Source organism: Tarenaya hassleriana, unplaced genomic scaffold (assembly GCF_000463585.1).
Source record: "Tarenaya hassleriana unplaced genomic scaffold, ASM46358v1 Cleome5, whole genome shotgun sequence".
Taxonomy (NCBI): Eukaryota; Viridiplantae; Streptophyta; class Magnoliopsida; order Brassicales; family Cleomaceae; genus Tarenaya; species Tarenaya hassleriana.
The window spans coordinates 5,628,671-5,631,071 of NW_010967707.1; positions in this window are offsets into that span (position 1 = coordinate 5,628,671).

The following is a 2,401-nucleotide window of genomic DNA, read 5'->3' on the forward strand; positions in this document are numbered from 1 at the left end:
TTGAATCGTTTAGATTTAATTTAGGCATTTTTTTCATACCCAAATGGTCAGACGGTCATACGGTCATACATTGGTCAGATGGTCAGACTTGTTTGACATTGCAAGATTCATCGATTGAAAAGTGTTAACATCGTAATAATCATATCGTATGACCGATTTCTAGTTGAAATCAGTCACAGCAATATGGATTGAACATCTTTTTTGGATGTCAAAGTAATTCTTTTCAAAGAAGACCTAAACTACTAGTAGTGTTTGTGTAACACATTGGATACAATTGACTTATGTTGGTAGATTTTTTTTCCACATGAAATTAGAACTCCAAAACGATAAAAAAGTATTCTTGTGACTCTTATACAACTTTTCTAATCGTTTGAATTTAATTTAGGTCTTTTTTTTCGTACCCGAATGGTCAGACGATCAGACGGTCAGATGGTCACCTTGGTCAGACGGTAAGACTTGTTCGAAATTGCATAATTCATCATTTTAAAAGTGTTAACATTGTAATAATCACATCATATCACCAATATTTCAAGTTCAAATCGGTCGTACCAATGTGGATTGAGTACATTTTTTGTTTGTCAATGTAACTCCTTCCAAAGAAGACCTAAAGTAATAGTAGTGTTTATGTAACATATTGAGTACAATTGACTTATGTCGAGAGATTTTTTTTTCCACGTGAAATTAGAACTCCAAAACGATGCAAAATAATCTTATAACCCCTATACAACCTTTTGAATCGTTTAGATTTAATTTAAGCATTTTTTTCGTACCCAAATGGTCAAACGGTCAAACGGTCATATAGTCATACGGTCATACCTTGGTCAGACGGTCAGACTTGTTCGAAATTGCATAATTCATCGTTTTAAAAGTGTTAACATTATAATAATCACATCATATCACAAATATTTCAATTCAAATCGGTCGTACCAATATGGATTGAACACATTTTTTGTTTGTCAATATAACTCCTTCCAAAGAAGAGATAAAGTAATAGTAGTGTTTATGTAACACATTGAGTATAATTGGCTTATGTTGAGAGATTTTTTTTCCACGTGAAATTAGAACTTCAAAACGATGCAAAAGTATTCTTATAACCCCTATACAACTTTTCAAATCGTTTAGATTTAATTTATGACCAGTTTTGCAAGTATGATCAGTTTGACGAGTTTGAGAAGTATGACCAGTTAGGAGTATGACCAGTCTGACCATTCCGATACGTATGTATGACCAGTTTCCTGAATTCTCCCGTTTTGATGAATTTCACAAATTTAATGATTTCGACCAGTTTAAATAACGTGAATCATGGTATTTCTGATAAATATATCATTTTTTTATTCAACCCATATTCATATGGATCAAATATAAAGATGAGAAAACAACAAAACAAAAATACTTACAAATGCTCAAATTTAATAACGAAATTTATAAACAATACTTTCATTTATTCAGATCAGTGTTTAATCGATGAAATGTCCGAACTTAATGTTATTTTTTCACAATAAATTAGCTGAAAAAAAATGGAGATTAAGGCTCTAAACCACAGAAGAACGGTAGTTCGACAGAGGTGGGAGAGGGGAGAGAGAGGTGGGAGAGGAGAGAGAGAAGAGAGAGGAAAAAAATTTGTAATATATATTTTTTAATTTAATAATAAATTAAAAACAAAGGGTATTTTTGGAAAGATACAATTATAAGATTATGTGATGATGTGTTTTTTTTTAAGTCAGTGTCATTCCTTGAAGTCAAATCGACAATTGAGGTTATTTTTGCAATTCCCCTTTCCAAGGTCCGAAGCACTTGCCATAAGATATTTATTTATTACGTAATGTTATATATATTTAACCAATTGTGTATATTAATATACCAAACTGCTAGCCCAGATCCTATATTAATATACAATTAATATTGTAATACCACGTTAATCGTGAACAAAATCCACGGTGATGCGAGCGTAACCTCCACGGGGATTAAAAAATTTAACCGATTTATTACATTAACGAAAATAAGGAAAATAAAACAATTTTATGACTAAAATTTTATTATGTGGAATCTTTTGGGGCTTGGGACACAAGACAGGTGGATGATGAGCTGGCATTGGCTGTCTGCCCTTAGGTCTTTGATAAAATCATGTTATTATTTATAAAATAAAAACAAAATATGGTATATTAATTAAAAATAAAATATATATGATATCAATTATATTTTATTTTATTTGTTTCTTTCGTATCTTTATTTTTTTATTTTTTTTAATAACTACCTATAAATATATAGATTATTTTTATTATAATATAATAAGAAGAAAATATGTAACAATAAAGGTGTCCGTTCTTTTAATTTTTTGTTCTTTATTTCTAATTTAATTTTCGTATTTTATTTTTCAATAATTATATATATATATATATAC